Consider the following 22731-nt stretch of genomic DNA (forward strand, 5'->3'; position numbering starts at 1 on the left):
ATACTTCGTATTTTCATAAAAATCCTCATACCAGAAAGTTCATAGCATCCTCAAGCCAGAAATCACCCAAAATGTTTATCTATAGGAGAATGGAGAAATAAATGGCATATTCATACCAATGAATAGTGTGTGTAATGAACAAGGATTATGTTTCATCCAAGACAGAGATGGGGTTTTAAAGAGACTGCCACAGGAACACAAAGAGAAAACCAGAGATGGAGAGACAGCAGGGGAAATAGAATCTGAGATAGACAGTGACAAAATTGGGAAGAGAAAAAACAAGGTAGCTGGAGACACACAGAGAGATACAGACAAACAGAGAGACAGCATCCCCTCGTGGTTAACATCAGAGCTTCTGTTTATTAAGCACCTAATGTGTTACAACTGCACAGATCCCATCGAACCATGGGTCCTCTCCCTCACCTCCCCAAGGAGGCAGCATGCAGGAGCTCAACCAGGCAGAGAACCCAGGAGTCCTGAGGTGGTTGCATGAATGGACAGCATACACTAAATGAAGAAATGCTAGACCTGCCCTGGTGTACTGAGCACGAGGGATTAAAAGGCTTTGGGTAATGGGAACATGATCATACATTCATCGTTATGACATGCACACCCACCCTGGGAGGCTCCAGAGGGTGCACCTTTCACTACAACAGGAGAAATGAATTTGTGAGGGGAGTACCAGCATCCTTGAAGAGCTGTATGATCCCTCATCTCTGTAGGTCAGAAATTATGTGGGAATGGCTGACACTGAAGCAGGAAATCTCAATTCAGTGAGGATAATTGGATACCAAGATGGTTGGGGCCAAGTGATGCTAACTTCACCAAAACATGGGCGTGGTTAGTACAATAGACAGCACAATCAACACAGTGATCATGATAGTCTGACTTCAGAGACCTGTGGTGCTGGTAGTTGATCACAGTGTTCCTGGAAGAGAAATAGATTGGAAAAGACTAAATTATTTCTATGTAATCAGGAGACTTCTTGGGTCCAGTGAACAGAAGTATAATTTGAATCATAAAAGCAAAGAATCCTGGCCCATCGTTCAATTCATAAACTTGAGTCAGTTACCAGATGTTTTGGAGATTATTGGACACTGATTCTTAACTGACACTAATTACAAGAGACCCAAAACACCACTGTAGTCCAACAATCAGTGTAGCGCCTGGTGGAGGTCAGGAGTTGTGGCCGAGGCCCATCTCACAGTGGGTCCCGTGGGTCTCTGAACCTACCTTTTGGGTATTTCACCAATTACAGAATAATGCATAACTGGGACAGGCATGCTGAGAAAGTGACAGAATTTCCACGTGGGCTCCCAGACCTGTGGATGAGGGATGTTACACCAGACGAGTCCAGGTGGAAGTCACTAGGACTTAGCCCCACCTAGCCCCACCTAGGAGGGATCAGGGGTTACACCAAGCCCAGGTCCTTCCTTTATCATGTGGCTGCACCCAGCTGAATCCTGTCCTATCTCCATACCTAGGGAAATCATAAACCAAAACAAGTCTGCATTCCTGCAGGGATTACGGAGGTTGGTGACACTGTCAATGACTGAAGGACGCAGGAGTGGTGGTTCCCACTACATCCACATCCAGTTCACCTATTGGCCCATGCTGAAAACAGATGATAGATCTTCAGGGATGATAGTGGGTTATCCTAAGTATAACCAGGCAGTGAATTTCATTACAGCTCTTCATGTGGCTTCATTGTTTGAGCAAATAACACATCTCCTGGCACCTCATATGCAGCTATTGACCTGGTTAATGTTTTGTTTCCACCTCAATATCTGTTAATAAAGGCAACCAGCAGCAGTTCGTTTTCAACTGGCAAGGCTTTATTATCCATGAATATCCTCTTAGTGTCTCAGTGATGATGGATCCACTATCATTTCTGATCTTACTAACATGTATCTTCTGGTTTTTTTTGGTCTTTGTTATCCTGGCTAGAGAATTATCAATTTTATTGATCTTTTAAAAGAAACAGTTGTTTTAGTTGATTTTCTCTATAGGTTACTTGTTTTTAATTTCACCAATTTCTGCTATAATTTTTATGATTTATTTTCTTAGGTTTGCTTTAGGCTTAAATTGCTCTCTGAGTCCATGGGAGGTTGGACTGGAAGCTGGGATTCAGAGTGGGAGGCTGGGAGTGGGTCCAGATAGAGGGTGTGGCTGAAGGTGAGTTCTTTGGGGCTGGAGAAGATCTAGGGGCTAGGGGATGTGGCTAGCGTCTGATGGGCTGTGGGGCACCCAGGGGTCTGATCTGGTGTCCGAGGGAACAATAGATCATCTGGAGATGTGAGATACGAAAACAAAGAGGAAGAACATGTTGGGCAGGAGAAAACACAAGGGTGGTAAAAGGAAGTTTTTTTACATAGCTGTTGGGATGAATTTGTGTCTGGAGAGATTCAGGTGGGGCCAGGAAGGTTCAGCTTCGTCCTGGTTTACAGTCCCCACAAAGGAGGGATCAGGGGTTACACCAAGCCCCGGTTCTTCCATTATCATGTGGCTGCACCCAGCTGAATCCCATCCTATCTCCATCTCCAGCTGTCCAGGTGCAACCTCAGTGCCCACGTGTTTGTCAAGAACTCTGAGGGGCTGACATTTTACCAACTCAGAAACAAAAAAGTTGGCCTGCCACACCTTCATGGGTATTGGCAGAACACACCAGAACCTGGCCAAAGGATCTGATTACTTGGCACAGCAGGCAGTGTGAGGTTCATGTTCATATGGGTTCACCTTGCCCAAGTCCTATAGGGTGACCAGAGAAGTCCAGGTGGATTTTGCGCTCAAAGTGGTTTATGCCACTGCAGAGGGTCCTGAGTTTCAGAATCCTCAGTCTTATAAGGGGGCACTAGCAAACCTGCCCAGCATTTGCCTTTTGCTTTTTAAAGAGACAATGTCTCACTCTCTTGCCCAGGTTGGAAGGGAGTGGTGGGATCATAGTCCACTGCAGCCTCAAACTCCTAGACTTAAGCAGTTCTCCCACCTCAGCCTTATGAACAGCTGGGACTACAGGCTTGCACCACCACACCTGGCTAATGTATGTATGTACTTATTTTGTAGAAAGGGAGTCTTGCATTGATGCCTAGGCTGGTCTTGAACTCCTGACTTCCAGTGATCCTCCCACCTCAGCCTTGAATCTTTGTCTTTGGTGGAGATATTATCTTTATTACCCTGAACCACAAACAGAATTGCTGCACAGGGGCATATTATATTTATTGTCCTGGATAGTAAACTAGTCCATTCTGGGAAGACATTATCTTTATTATCCTGGACAGTCAACAAACCTGCTCTGATGGAGATACCATCTTGAAAGACTGCTTGTTAGCCAGCCATCTTTGATAGATATTATCGAGTAAAATGGTGTTAGTACCTTTGCTCAAAAGACATGTAGAAATGTAAGAGACTCGTGGAAATTTTTCAGTCACTACTCAGGTCCTGGCCTCCACCCTTCTCTGCTGGAGAGCCCCGCCTTTCTTCCCTTCCACCTCTCATTCACTGCATGTTCCCCCAGTTCTCCCAGTGTTCTGGGCCCCATTTATGCCCGTGGTAGATATAACAACGGTAATTCAATCTGGATGAGCAAACCCTGTCCTCCCCTTCGGTGCATATGTGTGTGTGACTTTGACTTTGAAGGTCCTTTGACTTTGAAATGTCTCTGTTTGGTATCTGTGCATAGTGCAGCTCTGTGTGTGCGTGTACGTGGGTGGTGGAGTGCGAGGCTCTGCCTGTCCACTACCTGCCCATATGTGTGCATTTGTCCCCAAATGCAAAACCTGATGAGTCACCTTCAACACCAAGTATCTCTGACGTGGGCACTGATCCAGAGGTAGATTATTTCCTGTCCTGGCTGCCTGTGTCTCTAGCTATACCTTTGACCTTGAATGGCCAACCCTGTATCTGGGTGCTGCCCTGGCATCTGCTCTAGTGGGTCCATATCTGAATGCCTGGCCTCTGGGTCTGTGCCCGCAACTTTGAATCACCGCTCACTGGCTTCTGCATGAATCGCAGTGTTGACCTTGACTCTCATATCTGGTCCTGTGATTATGTCTGAATTACTTTGGCCACATTTGTTTCTCAAATCTGAATATCCACAGATGCTATGTATCTCCCACCCATCTAACCTTTACAGCAACCTCCAATTTACAGATGAAATGGAGGCACAGTGAGATCAAAGCATTTTCTCAAAGTCTCAAAGCTGATATTTTTGAATGCAGGTGGTCAGACTCTAGATGTGAGCACCATACTCATGTCTGTGAATCCGTGTCTGGGACTCTGAGTGCATATCCCTGCCTCTTCCCTTTGTAATCTTATTAAGGACCCAACCTTGTACGTCGAGACCCTGTGTGCAAGTGTATACCCATGTGACCTTGCATACCCAGAGCCACACTGGAGGTTATGAATTTAGGTTTGAGTTCTTATGTCCAAATCTGTGTCTATGAATGTGTATGTGTGTGTGCTTACACCCATGCCTGTCCATATTTATATGCACATGTGATCACTTGGGCTGTTATTATATAAGCTACATGAACATGCATATGAATTTCTGCTTAAGGCACACTGCCTATATATGTATCCAAGCCTGGAAACCGTCTTGTGCCTGTATGTATGTCCATGACCTTGTGTGGTCACATATGTGTCCTTCCCTGGCATGCTGAGTTTGGCTTAGATCTCCAGATTCTGAGGCCAAGAATTCTACCGTACAAATTGAATGGACACGTCTGTTTGAGGTCTCTGACATATCAAAGCAACCGTCTGTCTAAGCCTGTATCCAGTGAACCTGTCTTCATCTCGAATCACAGAGGGGATTTTGCCCTCTGGTCCTTCATTTCCCTTCTGTCTGTCTCTCTCTCTCTCTCACGAAACTATCGCATGTAGGGTAGGAGATGAAGGGAGAAATTCTGGAAAAACAGGCTGCAGCTGTAAAACCTAAAGAGAGGAGAGTGCTTTAAAAATAACAGAGGCTGGGCACAGTGGTTCACTCCTGTAATCCCAGCATTTTGGGAGGCCAAGGCAGGCAGATCATGAGGTCAGGAGATCGAGACCATCCTGGCTAACATGGTGAAACCCAGTCTGTACTGAAAAAAAGAAAAAAAACAAAGCAAAACATTAGCTGGGTGTGGTGGCATGCGCCTGTAGTCCCAGCTACTTGGAAGGCCGAGGCAGGAGAATCGCTTGAACCTGGGAGGCAGAGGTTGCAATGAGCCAAGATGGTGCCACTGCACTCCAGCCTGAGTGACAGAGCAAGACTTCGTCTCAAAAACAAAACAAAACAAAACAAAAAAGCAAACAAAACTAACCCCCCAAAAACCAGAGACTTCCGGATAAATTGTGGGAAAAGCATATGTAAATGGTTTTCACATATGTAGGTACTGTAGGGCACTGGGAAGGGTGGCCACATAGGAAAAAGTCTCTGTTCTCAGGGATCCTCTATTCCTTTCTGCAGAGGCTCAGGATGGCAATGGGAAGGTGTGGGGAGGGGTGAGACAGAGACTCGAGAGAGAGAGAGAGATGAGCAGAGAGATGGGAACTGAGACACAATGACAGAGATGGCCAAGAGAGATGCAGAGAAAAACAGAGACGGGAAGACACAGAGACAAGAGAGAGAAGAGAGAGGGAGATCAAGACCAAAACACAGCCACACAGACACAGCAGAGCCATATACTAAGAGACACAGAGAGACCAAATGGACAGAGATACGGTGAGAGACCAAGGCAGCCCCCAGGAAGGTGGTCCCCAATGCCTGTTCGTGCAACCTGAACCAGAACCTTCCCTGTCTCCCTCTGTCCCCAGCCTCATCTGAGGGGAAATGCCCAACTGTTATTCCTGTGGGGCACAGACACCGCTCCCCAGACCCCAGGTCCCCACTCACCCGGTGATGCAGTGAGCAGTAGTGAGCACCCAGTGAGGGTGCACCAGGACGTCCCTGCACCGGAAGTTGCTGAAATGGTACAACCCTGCCAGGGTTGGGAATGCTTCTCACACTCCCAGCCTCCCACAGTCTGGGACTGGATGGCAATCACAGCATCTGCAGAGGGAGTGCTGGGTCAGGGAGGGCAGGCTTGGCAGGAGAGGCCAGAGACTGGGCTAAGAGAGGCAGCTGGGCTGTGGGTTTGAAGGGACATGGAGGCAGAGGACTGGGGCTGGGGATCCAGGGACACAGAAGGGCCTGAGATTCTGGACCATTCCTTGGGGTCGTGGGTTGGTGGCTGTTTGGCTGTTCCTGGTGGGGAGACTTTGCTCTGAGAGCAGGGCAAACCCCAGGGATTAGGATAGGAGACATGAGACATTGTCTGGAGCAGGCTTTGGGTTGGGAGCAAAGTATGTGGGGTGATTTGGGGTCTTGTCTAGGAGGCTGTGGTGGGGAGGTAAAGGATAGAGTGCTTGTGGGTTTATGAACTTCTTGAGTCTAGGATGTCCTGCTCCTATGGACAGGGGACATTTTCCCAAGTTAGCAGTTTTTTCAGCCAAACTACCTAATCTGATGCTATACCCAGATCAGGGTGGCAGGAGAAGAGTCAGGAATGGGGACCTAGGGACAGATACCTGATCCAGTCCCTTGAGGTTCCTCCCCTTCCTGGTCAGCACTCTCTGAAGACAGTGGGTCTCTTCTCTACTGGTTCCATGCCTCTGCCATTAGCTCAGATTCCATCTTCTTGTCCTTGTCTTTCTGTCTCCATCCCTGTCTGTCTCTTTGCATGTGTATATTTGTGTGTGTGCATCTTATTTTTTCTCTGTTTCTCTAAAAATCCTGTCTGAGACAAACTTCACTAGTTCTTCTAGAGGAAGGAAGTCTTAAGGATGAGCTTTCTGAATTAGTTCTGGCATTTCTAGTTTTTGGAATTGGTTCTGTAATGCAAATAAATTTAAAGGCACCAGTAACTCTATTTTCAGTAATACAAAGAGAAATAAAAGTCCATGGTGTTATGTAGCAATAGAGATATGCAAAATATCACCACTGGATAGTCCTAATCAAATAAAGGAGCAATGACCAGGGTGATCATGTATATGATACTTTGGAATATTTTTTAAAGTAACAAGCATAATGAAATTGGATGATTGCTTCTAGTTGTGTTGGCAAAAGTGGAAAAAGAAAAGAGTGAGCACAGGACTTTAAATTTCCAGATCTCAGTCTAAAGAAATAATCTAAAGTTGCTATGTCCATGACTATGTTGAAAGAAACCTTTATCTCCTGTAGCCACAGAGCTGAGATTTCTGAAAATCAAACCTAGAATCTTATTGTGTGAGTGGCTGAATTACAATGCTAATTAAATCCTCAGCATACATGCTGTCTGCCATTAAAGTGAAGGCATAATTGGAAAGGGTAGGGATCTCAAAAGTTGGAATGAGGACATATGGGAAGACTCTGATTATGGTCAGGAGGCTGCAGAAAGGGTCTATTTAGAGGACGTGGCCTGAGGCTTTAAAAATAAAGATCCAGGTCAGTCGCGGTGGCTCACGCCTGTAATCCCAGCATTTTGGGAGGCCGAGGCGGGTGGATCATGAGGTCAGGAGATCGAGACCACCCTGGCTAACACAGTGAAACCCCGTCTCTACTAAAAATACAAAAAATTAGCCGGGTGTGGTGGAGGGCACCTGGCGCCTGTAGTCCCAGCTACCTGGGAGGCTGAGGCAGGAGAATGGCATGAACCCAGGAGGCGGAGCTTGCAGTGAGCCGAGATCACGCCGCTGCACTCCAGCCTGGGCGACAGAGCGAGACTCTGTCTCAAAAAAAAAAAAAAAAAAAGAAGATCCAGCAGGCAGGTAGAATGTGGCCAGTGTCTGGCAGGATGTGGGGCACTTGGCATCTATCCTGGTGCCTGAGGAAGCAGTGAACTCTCCCAAGAGGGAGAACCCAAAAGGAAGAGAATGTTGGGGAGGAGGAGAGACAAATGGCGAAAGGAAATTTATTATGCCAAAGGTGGGATGATTTGCGTCTGGAAGGATCCAGGTAGAGCCAAGAAGGTTAAGGTTCAGCTTCAGCTTGGCTTACACTGCCCTCAGAAAAGTTCAACCTAGCCTTGGTCCCTCTTCTGTCACGTGGCTGTGCCCAGTTGGGGCCCCTCGTACCTCCCACCCTTCCATCTCCAGCTGGATAGGTGCAGCCTTAGTGCCCAACTGTTTGTCAAAAACTCTGAAGGGGCTGATATTTTGCCAACTGGCAAACAAATAAGTTAGCCTGCCACAGTTTTATGGATACGGGCAGAACACACTGGATTCTGGATCAAAGGCAAAGGACTTTATTACTCACAGCACAGAAGGCAGCATGAGCTTTTTGTTCACATCAGTTCACCTTGACCCTAAGTCCCAGAGGAATGATCAGAGAAGTTTAGGAGGATCCTGTGACACGGTGCTTTGACCCACAGCTGAGAAACCTGAGCTTAGGAATCCTGAATCTTGTGAGGGGACTATTAATATTTGTCCGAGAGGGAGACACATTCTTCGTTATCCTGACCACAAACAGACCTGCTCTGGAGGAACATACTATATTTATTGTACTGAACACTAAACAAATCTGCTTTAAGGGACACATTATTACACTGGTCGGTAAGCAAAGCTGTTTTGTTGAAAATACCATTTGCAAGATGGCTTGCTAGCCAAACATCCTTGATAGTCCAAAGCAATTTTTTTTTTTTGCTTTGAAGACATGTAGAAACATGAGAGGCCCATGGAGAATTTTCTCTTAGAATCATAATTTAAATTCTCTAACCTTCTCTGCAAAACAAACTTAGACTTTCTTCCTTATACCCCTTGTCTGCCACATCTGTTACCCTAGCCTCACCAGTGTGCCAGGCCCAGTTCCCAATGATGGCAGGAAAAATATGGGGGTCTGATCTGGATGTGCCCTATTGTTGCTGTCTGTTTATGTGTGAATTTGCCTTTGAGGGGACACATCCACGTTTCCCAGTGTAGAGGCTCATGGTCTTCTGACTGTAAAAAGTCCTTGTTTGGTACTTGTGCGTAGTGCAGTTCTGTGTGTGTGTGTGTGTGTATGTGCATGCACATGTGTATGTGGTGGGTGTGCAAGGCCCTGCTGTCCACTACCTGCCCACACATGTGAGCCACGTCCCCATATGGGAAAACTGATGAGTAACCTACAACACCAAGTGTCTGACTTGGGGGATGATCTAGAGACAGATAAATCTTTCTTGTCCCAGCTGCCTGTGTCTCCAGAATATGTCTTTCCCCATAAATGCCCAACTATGTGTCTGGGAGTTGCCAGGAATCTAATATGAGCCTGTATATGAATGTCTGGCCCTTGGGGTTGGTGTCTGCAACTTTGAATCACCACTAAGTGGCTTTATGGATGAATCACAGCATTAGCTTTGACTAACTTTATCTGGGTCTGCACATATGTCTGATTTTGGCCATATTTGTTTTCACAAGCTGAACATCCACATGTATGTACCATAACAAAGTCATGTGTCCTTGATTAAAATAACTGATATTTATTACTATGCATTACAGTTACTGTGTGCCAGGCATTATCATGCACACCCACACACATGCATACACACAAAGACTCATTTTTCTATTTAAGTCTTAAGGAAACTCCCATGAACAAATGAGGAAATGGAAAAACACTGAGGTCAAATAATTTTCTCAAGGATTCAGAAATAATATGTTTGATCCCAGGTGGTCATACTTTTGGATACAACCACCATACTATAGACCCATGTCTGTGAATTGCTTTTGGTGGGGGCTACTCAGGATATGTCCCCTCAAAGTCAAACCCAACACTGCATATCAGTGTCTCTCTCCTGTGTACCTTTACTAAGGCCCCCACCTTGTACGTTCAGACCTTGTGTGCAAGTGTGTGCACCTGGAACACTGGGTATCCAGACCTACAGTGGAGTGTAGAATTTGGTCCAAGCGTCTATGACCAAAGCTCTGTGTGTGTGTGTGTGTGTGTGTGTATGCACACGTACATCTATGTCTTTTTTTTTTTTTTTGAGACAGAGTTTTGCTCTTGTTGCCCAGGCTGAAGTGCAATGGCACGATCTTGGCTCAAGTCAACCTCTGCCTCCCCGGTTCAAGCTATTCTCCTGCGTCAGCCTCCCGAGTAGCTGGGATTACAGGCATGTGCCACCATGCCTGGCTAATTTTGTATTTTTAGTAGAGACGGGGTTTCTCCATGTTGGTCAGGCTGGTCTTGAACTCCCAACCTCAGGTCATCCACCCACGTTGGCCTCCCAAAGTACTGGGATTACAGGCGTGATCCACTGTGCCCAGCCACACCCATATCTTAACTGTCCACACCTACATACAAATATCAATGACCATATAGTGATCCTCGAAGCTGAGATCTATTTATATGTTACGTGAAGGTAAGCTGTAAGTGCTGTCCCTACCAATCCCTAAGTTTGAAAGTCTGGTTGTGCATATATGTAGGTCCACAATCTAGTATGGCCACATCTGTGTCCTTGTATGACCTTGAGTTTGGCCGAGATACCTGAACTCTGGGACCAAATTTGTGTGTCATACATACTGAGTGTCACATCCATTTAATATCTGTGACAGATGAATGACCCTGAATGGCTGGCTCCAAGTGAGCACTTGTCTGAACTCACTGTATCCAGTGACCTTATCTTCATCCCCAACCACAGAGAACTTCTTGCCCTCTGATCTTTTCCCCTTTCTCTCTCTTTTGGGAACCTATAACACATGAGATGGGTGGTGGGAACAAAAAAGGATACAGTTCCAGGGAAAAGAGGCAAAAGTTTTTTAAAGCTAGAGAGAAAACTGTATTTTAAAAACACATCAGAGACTCCTGGAAAAATTGAGGGGAAGGCATAAATGAAGAATATGTAGGTAGATAAGGGCACAGTCAGGGAATAGGAGGTGAGAAGGACCCTGTCCTCATGGATCCTCTACTCCCATCCCAGAGGCCTAGGACGGTGACTAGGTCCTGGGAACTGAGGAGTGTGTGCTCTGCTCCCAATCTTGGCAAGTGATTCTCTTTGAATGTGGACATTTTAATTGTGGTCCTTCATGCACTGTCGCCCGCTGTGAGCTCTCTGAGGCCCACTACCAGACCTGGTAAGAAGGCAGGGGTCAGGGTCCTGAAAAACGTGGCTGGGAGTAGGAACCCATGGGTTCTGTACCTGGAGTTGGAGAAGGCTGAAAGCCGGGAGTCCAAGGTCTTGGAGAAGGAAAATGTTGGGATTCTGGACGCCTGTATTTTAATGGGTTGGGGAGAGAGTCCTTGACTCCTCTGAGGACAAAAGTACTGGAGCTTGGGGACTACAGCCCAATGGGTGTGTGCCCACACATTGGAACTCTTAGCTACCTGGGAGGCAGGAGTAGGGGCCATTGGTACCAGGGCCTCAGGAGGTGGTAAGTGGAATTTCAGATTATCACAGGGCTTGGGGATCCCAGATTGCTAACATTTGGGTCTTTCTGTCTACTCCACACTCAGCTTGTGGGTAACCACCAGCCTGCTAGCTCCCTACAGTTGCTGGGCCAGCAGGAGCCCGGCAAGCAGGAACTGCGCAAGCGCGCTGGTTCTAAACAGCTGAAGGGCGTTTGGCGCATCTTCTGACATCATCAGCACTGTGAGGATCCCAGCGCACCACTATGGCATCACGTTGGCGCAACTAGCCCACCATCACCCGTGCGCCTCTCCAGTGACATGTATCACATGGCACTGCCCAGATCTGCCCCCTTGTGGGTGTGTCCAACATGGTGTCTGACTTAGGCTTTGTGTCCATGGGGAGGAGCCTAGGACCACAGGGAGGCTTGGGTCACAAGATGCTTGAGAAAAGCCAGATGTGTCCAGTCTATGAAACTGGAAATACATGGCTTTTGGGAAGAGGGGCAGGGTCCTGAATGTATGGGTCCTTCTCAAGTTCAGGGTCTTCCCTGGTGGGTCTCCTTGATAATTGTATTGTGCCAACATCAGCATAATTTCAGACACATCTGGTAACATGGACTACCCAGGGCACCTGATGGACACCTTGGTGTGTGCATGTTTGGAGGGCGGAGGCGCAAATGGTCCTAAAATCTTGATCTTGGTTACTAATGTTGTTGGCTGTTCCCCTAAACTGCGCATCCAGGGCAAATGTTGATTTGTTGCATCCTAGACCCTGCCCTCAGCTTACACCCCTATCTCCACTGCAATCCATCCCAACACCATCCTCATCCCTAACTTTGTCACCATGTCCTGCCCTTGAGAGCTGATGAAAAGGAACGCCCAGAAAATGGAACTTACGGCCAGGCGCAGTGGCTCACGCCCGTAATCCCAGAACTTTGGGAGGCCAAGGCAGGTGGATCACCTGAAGTCAGGAGTTTGAGACCAGCCTGGCCAACATAGTGAAACCCCGTCTCTACTAAAAATACAAAAATTAGCCAGGCCTGGTGGTGTGCACCTGTACTCCCAGCTTCCTGGGGAGGCTGAGGCTGGAGAATCGCTTGAACCCAGGAGGCGGAGGTTGCAGTGAGCCGAGATCACGTCACTGCACTCCAGCCTGGGCAACAGAGGAAGACTCTGTCAAAAAAAAAAAAAAAAAAGGAAAAACAGGGGATGTGTGCAGAAAACCAGGAGATATAGAGTCAAGAAGCATCAGAAAAAAGGTCAAAACAAAAGGTCAAAAAGGGTCCCCCCAACAAAAAAAAAAAAGAAAAGAAAATGGAAGTCACCTGCCAACATTACCTAGTTACCCAGAGGCTGAGCTGAGATTCATACCCAGGGCTGACTAGGTCTTTCTCCTGCATCTCCTCCCCTTTTCTTGGAACACCTACTTCTCTCAGGTTATCTTTTTCTTCCGAAGCTTCCACAGTTGGCTCAAACCCAGGATTCCGAGACAACCTAGTCTCCCTGACTCCATGGAGGCTGTGCTTCTCATTCAGACCTAGCAAAATGATCTAAAGCTCACTCCACCAATGTTGAGCTCCTAGCCAGACCCTACACCAAGGTAAGCCCTGGCCCATGCTCAAGCCCCACCCCTCCTAAAGTCTTACCCCTGCTCAAGCTCTGCCCCTAGCCCAAGCCCTTTCCTCTGTGCAAGCTTCTGACCAAGGCGCTGCCCTCTGCTCAAGCCCCACCGCTTATCAGGCTCCACCCATCCCAAAGCCCTAACCCTGCTCAACCCCACCCCTGCTCAACTCCACCTGTGCCCCAGGCCCTTTGCACAAAAGTTAGCGGGGCATGATGGTGCACACCTCTAGTCACAGCTACTCTGGTGGCTGAGGCAGGAGAATCACTTGAACCCAGGAGGTGCAAGTTGCAGTGAACCGAGAGCATCATCTCTGATCAAGGCTCTGCCCTCTTCTTAAGGCCTGTCCCACATAAGGCCCCATCCTGCTAGCCTGCCACCCCTGGCCTGGGACTCTCCTTCACTCAAACTCTGCTCCAGCCAGCGCTTGCCTCTTAGCTGGCGCTCTGCCCCAGACCCACCCAGCACTCACTTCTGGAGGCAGTGTGCAGTCGACAGCACCCACTGTGGATGCTCTAAGATGCCCCAGCGTCTTAAAGTTTTCCACTGACAGTGCTGGCTGCCTGCCAGGGCTGCAAGTGCAGACTGCATTCCTGTTGCCACCAATGAGGACTTTGCTGGCACTGGAGAAAGTGCTTGGGAATGGAGTCTGGGATCCTGCAGAGGGAATCACAGCTCCTGGGGATGGAATCAGGACACAAAGTGGAGGAGTTCAGAGTCGAGGGTCAGGGTTAGGATTAGGAAGTTGTGGGTTGTATTGAGGGGTGTGATGGTTAATATCAAGCATCAACTTGATGGGATTGAAGGATGGAAAGTACTGTTCCCTGGGGGTGTCTGTGAGGGTGCTGCCAAAGGAGATTAAGATTTTACTCAGTGGACTGGGAAAGGCAGACCCACCCTCAATCTGGGTGGGCACCATCTAATCAGCTGCCAGCGTGGCCAGAATAAAAGCAGGCAGAAGAACATGGAAAGACTAGACTGGTTTAGCCTCCCAACTTACACGTTTTCCCGTGCTGGATGCTTCCTGACCTCGACATTGGACTCCAAGTTCTTCAGCTTTGGGACTTGGACTGGTATCTTTGCTCCTCAGCTTGCCGATGGCCTATTGTGAGACCTCACCTTGTGATCATGTGAGTCGCTTCTCCTTAATAAACCCCTTTATATATACATCGATCCTATGAGTTCTGCCCCTCTAGAGAACCCTGACTAATACAGGGGGGAAAACATGGGCAGGGTATCCAGGTCTGCTTTTTGGGCTGGGGCATGATGAGGCTAAAGGACATGTCAGTTCTTTTTTTTTTTTTTTGGAGACAGAGTCTTGCTCTGTCACCCAGGCTGGAGTGCAGTGGCGTGATCTCGGCTCACTGCAAGCTCCGCCTCCTGGGTTCACGCCATTCTCCTGCCTCAGCCTCCTGAGTAGCTGGGACTACAGGTGCCTGCCACCATGGCTGGCTAATTTTTTGTATTTTTAGTAGAGATGGGATTTCACCATGTTAGCCAGGATGGTCTCCATCTCCTGACCTTATGATCCATCCACCTTGGCCTCCCAAAATGCTGGGATTACAGGCTTGAGCCACCGCGCCCAGCCAGGACATGTCAGTTCTAAACTCCAGGCCCCTGGTCTGTCTCGTCGACACCTCCTCTTACACCATCCTCAGACACACAATTTCTTTTCTTTTCTTTTTTTTCTTTTTTTTTTTTGAGATGGAGTCTCACTCTGTCACCCAGGCTGGAGTGCAATGGCGCAATCCTGGCTCACTGCAACCTCTACCTCCTGGGTTCAAGCGATTCTCCTGCCTCAGCCTCCTGAGTAGCTGGGACTACAGTAGCCTGCCATCACACTCAGCTAATTTTTTGTATTTTTAGTAGAGACAGGGCTTCACTGTGTTAGCCAGGATCGTCTCGCTCTCCTGACCTCATGATCCACCCACCTCAGCCTCCCAGAGTGCTGGGATTACAGGGTCTCCCAGCTAATAAATGGCAGGGCAGGGCTTTGAACCCAGGCAGGGCAACTCCACAGCCTATTTCCTTAACCACTGTCCCATAAGGCCTCCCAAGGCCCCAGTGGGCAGGGCATGACTAAACATGCAGCTCCATGTCAGAACCCTGGAGTCAGGCCCAGGGACACAAGACCAGGTGACAGGCATAGGGCACAACCTCCCATGTGACATCACGCTCGGCTACACACACTCTTGCAAAGCTGCAGGGTGACTCATACAATGTGGTCACACCATGATACACACAGCACATGACACTGAACCAGATAGGTACAACCACAAAGATTCAGTCACATGGTAAATTATAGTGATATCATAATCCAGAAACAGCCTCAGATGAATTGAAATGCCTGTTCACCCTAATACACAAAAATCACACAAGTACAGCCACACAAACACCCCCATACACACGTCATACGGGCATGCAAACTTAGAAGCAACCCTGTCTGCTTGAAGATGGTGACACTTTGGGACATACACATCACACACGCAGAGCCATGGACCAAATTGTGTCCCTCCCTCTCCAGACTTATATGTTAAAGTGCTAAGACCCAAGATAGTGGCATTTGGAGCTGGGACCCTTGGTAGGTGAGGAGGATTAGCTGAGGTTGTGAGGGTGGGGCCTTCGTGATGAAATTAAGTGTCCTAATATGAAGAGGAAAAGAGGGAGAGAGAATTGAAACCTGCTAAACCTCAGACTTGGACTTTCCAGCCTCCAGAATGGTGAGAAATAAATTTCTGTTGTGGAAGCCACCTGTCTGTGGTATGTTGTTATGGGAGCCAGAGCAGACTAAGACACACACACTTACACCCCTCTCCCACCACACACACACAACACACACCTGTGACATTGTGGACGACATATCCCAGGAGCCTGGTGCAGGGGGTTTCTGCTGTGGTCATCAAGTTGGCACCTGGTGCGGAGGGGATTCTGGGATTCTTTAGCTGTCTCCCTTCTCCACCCTCCCATGGAATCTCTGGGCAGCAGCAGCCTTAAGGGATCCTCTCCACCTTAGGTGGTGAGACCCTGAAACCATAACCTAGGGCAGAGTTTCTCAACCTGGCCACTACTGACACTTCTGATTGAATCATTCTTCATTGTGGGCACTGCCCTGTGTGCTGTAGGATATTATGCAGCATCCCTGCCCTCTGCCCACTAGATGCCAGTAGCACCCTCCTTGCCAAGTCATAGCAACCAAAAATGCCCCACTGTCCAGTGGTTTCTGGGAGAAGCCAGTGTTAGTAACATCTAGAATGAGAGGGAGAGATGAGGAGCTGGAGAGATGGAAGCTTAGAGTGCAAGGAAGTCAAAGAAAGTCAGTGACGGAAACAGAGAAAGTTAGATAGGGATAGAGACACAGAGACGCTGATACAGAGACACCAAGATGGAGGCTGGAGGAGACAGAGTCAGAAAGCCAGGATGGGGAAGATGGAAACACAGGCACAAAGAGTTCTCAGGGTAAGTGAGTCTGAAAGGTACAGAGACGGAAATACAGGTGTTGACAGCAGACACAGCGTACAACCTCTGTTCCCAGGCGTTGTTCTAAGCACTTGACATGCAGTAATTCACTTTCATAGGAACCTTACCTGGAAGATTTGATTATTAGCCCCATTGCACAGAGTTAAGTAACAGAGAGGTTAAGTAACTTGCCAAAGGTCACACAGCTATCAGGGGTTTATTCCATTTTTACTGCTGAATAGGATTCCATTGTATGGATGCACCACAGTTTATCTGTCCACTCACCAGTTTATGGAACATCTGTCACTGCTTTAACACTGCAAACTTCCCTCTCCCCAATCTTCCTTATTATTTAACTTATTATATATGATTTGTACTAATTTACAATATTATATTAACACATATAAATGTATATCTAATTTGTTATTTATTTTATTGGATTTATTTTCTATTGTTTGCATCTCTCAGCTACAACAAGGACAAGGATCTTTGCCAGTTTTGTTCACTGGTTTATCCAAAGCCCCTAAAACAGTGCCTAGCACATAGTAGGTACGTGATAAGTACTTACTGAATAAATGAAAATGAATGGATGGCCACAAACTCTTTCTATCACTGTATTTCTCAGTTGAGCTTCTCGGTCAGGGTACTGCCTCTCTGGCTGTTTCTGTCTGTCTTTGAGCCAGACAACTAACACACACACACACTCTCTCTCTCTCTGTTTATATCTGTCTCTCTGTGTCTGACACTCTCTCCATCACTCTTTCCTGTCTCTTTCAGTAGATCTCTCACTGGAGAGATCTCTGAGTCTCTAGAGGGTGGTTGGGGTCTTGTCAGGGGTCTGGGGTTGGGAATCTAGAGCAGAGGAATGGAGTTTGGAGCCTGGGTCTGAGGTCTGGAGTCAACCTTCAGAATCTCCAGTTTGTGCTGTGGAATCTAGAGCTTGGAATCTGAATTCTGGGATTTTGGGGTTTGGAGTGAAGCATCTGGAATCCAGACGAGACATCAGCAAACTATTTCTGTAAAAGTCCAGAAAGTAATTATGTTAGGCTTTGTGGGCCAGACAGTCTGTGCTGTAACTGCTCATTTCTGCTGTCCCAGCATAACAGCAGTCATAGACAACACATGAAGGAATTAATGTATGTTCCAACAAAATGTTATTTACAAAAACACACAGCAGCTGGATTTGGCCTGCAGGGGTAATTTGTTTACTTCTGATTAAACTGGAACCTGGAAAATGGAATCCAGAAATGGAAGTCTTGGTTCTAGAGTCCAAAGACTGGTCTGATATCTAGAGCTTGGACCATCAGTCTGATCTCCAGGAAGATGAAGCTCAAAGTCTAGAATCTGAATTTGGTGACTGAGGTCTTCATTTTGGAGTTAAGATTTTTGTATGTAGATCACAAGAGACTGTCACTTCATTGCAGGACAGTTTAGCTCTGAAGTTGGGGTTTAGCTCAGGAGGGTTCTTGGCTTCACCCAGGAAAGGATTCAAGGGTGCTGGTGGTGTGAGACAGCAATCTTCGTTGAATGGTGCTGCTCCTTGTGAAGCAGGGCTAACTCACAGGCAATGTGCCCAGAGTCAGCCACCTATAGGCTCTTGGCAACTGTATTTATACTCATGTAAATCCACTTTCAATTACATGCAAATTAAGTAATGGGTCAATGTAAATTGAGGGGTCATTTATTTAGAACTTTCTAGGAAAAGAGCAGTAACTTCCAGGTCATTGGCATGGAAAGGAGCAGTAACTTCCGGGTCACTGCCATGGAAAGGAGCAGTAACTTCCGGGTCACTGCCATGGAAAGGGGAGGTAACTTCCGGGTCACTGCCATGGAAAGGGGAAGTAACTTTCAGGTCATTGCCATGGCATTTATAAACTGTCATGGCACTGGTGAGGGTGTTCTATACCAATGAGCGATGAGAGCAGATAGGGATCACTTTTGTCTTCATGCGGTCACTGCTGCTGGTTTTTTTTTTTTTTTTTTTTTTTTTTTTAAGGTGGAGTCTTGCTCTGTTGCCCAGGCCAGAGTGCAGTGGCGTGATCTCGGCTCACTGAGAGCTCTGCCTCCCGGGTTTACACCATTCTCCTGCCTCAGCCCCCTGAGTAGCTGGGACTACAGGCGCCCGCCACCTTGCCCGGCTAATTTTTTGTTTTTTAGTAGAGACGGGGTTTCACTGTGTTAGCCAGGATGGTCTCAATCTCCTGACCTCGTGATCTGCCCGCCTCGGCCTCCCAAAGTGCTGGGATTACAGGCGTGAGCCACCGCGCCCGGCCTTTTTTTTTTTTTTTTTAATTTTATCCTGTCTGAACTTGTTTTGGTCAGCAGGGTTGTGACCAGAAAACAAGTCCTGCCAGTGTCCTCCCTGATCTTTATAAAACATTGTCTGGATAATCATGAAAAGTCGTTTGGACTAGTTGTCAGTATAACACAGAGAGAGAGGCCTTCCCTTCCTAGCACCGGGGACTCCCGCCTGCTCCCTGTGACTGGACATGTTTCTATCCAACTAACTGAGGTCTGGCATCATCCTATGGAGTTGACCTGAACTGTCTGTCTTTTCTTCAGAGCCGGGAGTGCCGCAGGGGCCCAGGTGTCACCATTTCGTTATTATAGGCAACCCCTCCAGGCTGCTTGTAGAACCATCTGAGGCAAAATTACTGATCAAGTTCATGTCTATCCAGGTAAACCTGAGATGAGTAAAATGACCTGTCCATCCATTCACTAAGGTCATATGAACTGTCCACTCATCCCCTGAGGTCCTATGAATGTTTTTTTCTTTTAGAGACAGGGTCTTGCTCTGTCACCCAGGCTGGTATGATCATAGCTCACTGGAGCCAAGAACTCCTAGGCTCAAGCAGTTCTCCTGCCTCAGCCTCCTGAGTAGCTGAGGCTATAGGTGCACACCACCACACCCAGCTAATTAAAAAAAAATTGTAGAGATGGAGTCTTGCTATATTGCCCAGGCTGGTCTCAAACTCCTGGCCTCAAGCAATCCTCTTGCCTCAGCCTCCAAAGTGCTGCAATGCCTGGTGCCTGTGATTTTTTTTTTTTTTTTTTTTTTTTTGAGATGAAGTCTTACTCTGTTGCCCAGGCTGGAGTGCAGTGGCACCATCTTGGATCACTGCAACCTCCACTTCCTGGGTTCAAGTGATTCTCCTGCCTCAGCCTCTCTAGTAGTTGGGATTACAGGCACGTGCCACCAGGCCTGGCTAATTTTTGTTTTTTTAATAGAGACAGGGTTTTGCCGTGTTGGCCAGACTGGTCTCGAACTCCTGACCTCAGGTGATCTGCCTGCCTCAGCCTCCCAAAGTGGGCTAGGTTTAGATTTCTATATGTAGAAATTGTTTAAATAGGTTAATAGTGTTATGAAAATTTATATCCTCATTCTTTTTTATTGTGGTAAAGTACACAAAATATAAAATTTACAATTAGTGGCATTTAGTACATTCACGATGTACAACCACTACCAGTATTAATCCAGAACATTTTTATTACCCCAAAAGGAAGCCTTGTACACATTAGCAATCACTCCCCACTCCCCCCGACCCCCAGCTCCTGGCAATTACTAATCTGCTTTCTGACTCTATGGATTTGCCTATTCTGTATTTCATATAAATGGAAGCATAATTCAGCCACAAAAGATTGAATGGAATAATTCAGCCTTTTGTGGCTGAATTATTTCACTTAGCATCATGTTTTCAAAGTTCAACCATGTTTAGTATTTCATTCCTTTTTTTGACTGAATATTCATTGTATGAATATGCCAGAAATTACTTATCCAATTTACTAGTTTTACCTGGATTGATTGTTTCCAGTTAGATGCTGTTATTAAAAAAAAGCTTCCATGAACATATATATAGGCGCACATATATAGAGTCTAAATCATTATATATATATCATATATATTGCAGATATGCATAAGTTTCTTTAGTGCGTATACTCAGGAGTGAAATTTCTGGGCATTAGATATGCATATCTTGGCCAGGTGCGGTGGTTCATGCCTGTAATCCTAGCACTTTGGGAGGTCGAGGCAAGCAGATCACCTGAGGTCAGGAGTTCGAGGCCAGCCTGGCCAACATGGTGAAACCCTGTCTCTATTAAAAATACAAAAAATTAGCCGGGCGTGGTGGCAGATGCCTGTAATCCCAGCTACTCAGGAGGCTGAGGCATGAGAATCGCTTGAACCGGGGAGGCAGAGGTTGCAGTGAGCCGAGATCGTTCAACTGCACTCCAGCCTGGGCAACAAGAGTGAAATTCCCTCTCAAAAAAAAAAAAAAAAAAAAAAAAAGATACGCATATCTTTACCATTTCTACTTGAGGTCATGGAAATATCCTCCTAAATTATGTCCTAAAAGTTACATTGTCTTGCCTTAATCAGTTCTAATCTACTTGGAACTGATTTCTGTGTGTGGTGTAAGGTAGGAGTTCAATGCCATTTTTTTTCCATACCGATACCCAATTTTCCCAGCAATACCTACTGAAAAGACATTTTCTCCACTGCTTTGCAGTGTGATTTCTGTTTCATATAAAGTGCCTATAAATGCGTAGGTCTGCTTCTGGCTCTGGGTTCTATTCTATTGGTATGTTTGTCTATGCCTATGCTAATATCACACTTCTCATAATAAGTTACAAGTAGAAAAGGCTACCCACCTTGCTTTTCTTTGGAAGTGTGCTGGCTGACCTTTGCCCTTGCCCTTTGTTCTTTTTCATAAATTTTAGAAACAGTCTGTCAGGCTCAAGAAAAATCTTGCTGAGATTTTGGTTTGGAATACATTGAATTTTAAAATAAATTTGGAGATAATTCTCCTCTTTACAACATTGAGTTTTCTCCTCCGTGCACATGGAACAATATATCTCTCCATTCATTTTGGTCTTTCTTTTCTTTCTCCCCTCCCCTCCCCTCCCCTCCCCTCCCCTTCCCTTCTCTTCTTTCGAGATGGAGTCTTGCTCTGTTGCCCAGGCTGGAGTGCAGTGGTGTGATCTCAGCTCACTACAACTGTTGCCTCACTGGTTCAAGGGATTCTCCTATCTCAGCCTCCCGAACAGCTGGGATTACAGGTGTGAGCCGCCGTGCCCGGCCTTTGGTCTTCTTTAATATCTCTCTATGGTACTGGATATCCTTGAAGGCTTATTTTTAGGATCTTTATGGATTTTACATGTTTTGATTTTTTAAAATTTTGTGACAGTTACATAGAAATGCAGTTGATTTTTTATTGATTTGCTTCCAACAATCTTGCTAAATTATATGATTATTTCTATAATTATTTATTGATTATTTGGGGCTTTCTGCATTCACAATCATATCAACTAAAATATTTTATTACTATTATTTTTTTTGAGACAGAGTCTTTCTCTGTTGCCCAGGCTGGAGTGCAATGGCATGATCTTGGCTCACTGCAACCTCCGCCTCCCAGGTGCATGTGATTCTCCTGCCTCAGCCTCCAGAGTAGCTGGGATTACAGGCATGCACCACCACGCCCAGCTAATTTTTGTATTTTTAGTAGAGATGGGGTTTCACCATGTTGGTCAGGCTGGTCTCAAACTCCTGACCTCAGGTGATCTGCCCACCTTGGCCTACCAAAGTGCTGGGATTACAGGTGTGAGCCACCATGCCCGGCCAGCTCTTTTTCTTTTATAATGATGTGCTTATGGCTACATGTTCCTCTCCGAGCACTGTAGTAGGCACACACAATACATGTGTATACATATTGTATTTTCCTTAGCATTTAATTCCAAATATTTTCTAATTTCCATTATATTTCTTGTTTGAACTGTGGGTTCTTTAGGGGTGTTCCTTTAAAATCAAAACACACAGTCCTAGATGAGATAACTCAGAAACAGCCAGTCAAATACCACGTTCTGTCTTATAAATGGGAGCTAAACAGTGGGTACAGACAGGCATAGAGTGAAATAATAGACACTGGAGTCTCCAAAAGGTGGAAGCATGAGAGGGGGGTGAGGTGAAGGAGGAAAAATGACCCGTTGGGTACCTTGTACACTACTTGGGTGATGGGTACAGTAAAAAGCCCAGAGTTCACCACCACACAACATATCCCTGTAAGAAACCTGCACTTGCAGGTGGGGCGCGGTGGCTCACGCCTGTAATCCCAGCACTTTGGGAGGCCGAGGCAGGCGGACCACGAGGTCAGGAGATCGAGACCATCCTGGCTAACACGGTGCAACCCCGTCTCTACCAGAAATACAAAAAATTAGCCGGGCGCGGTGGCGGGCGCCTGTAGTCCCAGCTACTCGGGAGGCTGAGACAGAAGAATGGTGTAAACCCGGGGGGCGGAGCCTGCAGTGAGCAGAGATCGCGCCACTGCACTCCAGCCTGGGCGACAGA

Source organism: Pongo pygmaeus, chromosome 20 (genome assembly GCF_028885625.2).
Source record: "Pongo pygmaeus isolate AG05252 chromosome 20, NHGRI_mPonPyg2-v2.0_pri, whole genome shotgun sequence".
NCBI lineage: Eukaryota > Metazoa > Chordata > Mammalia > Primates > Hominidae > Pongo > Pongo pygmaeus.